This window comes from Octopus sinensis, linkage group LG1, assembly GCF_006345805.1.
Source record: "Octopus sinensis linkage group LG1, ASM634580v1, whole genome shotgun sequence".
NCBI lineage: Eukaryota > Metazoa > Mollusca > Cephalopoda > Octopoda > Octopodidae > Octopus > Octopus sinensis.
The window spans coordinates 130,876,977-130,877,213 of NC_042997.1; positions in this window are offsets into that span (position 1 = coordinate 130,876,977).

Genomic DNA, 237 nt, shown 5'->3' on the forward strand with positions numbered 1-237 from the left:
TATATATATATATACAACTTATAAATAAGGGCAAACGAAAAAATTTCCAATGGCAAATATGCCGAAATCGGACATATTGTCCATAACCATATAATTTTTCACAATACGCACGCTACTCGAAAAAAGGTCGACAGAAATTTCTAAAAAATTCCATTATTACCATATCGGACCGATTTCAGGGTTAGTTCATAAGAACTCTCCTTTCGTCAGTGATAAATGTGGCAAAGAAATAAATGA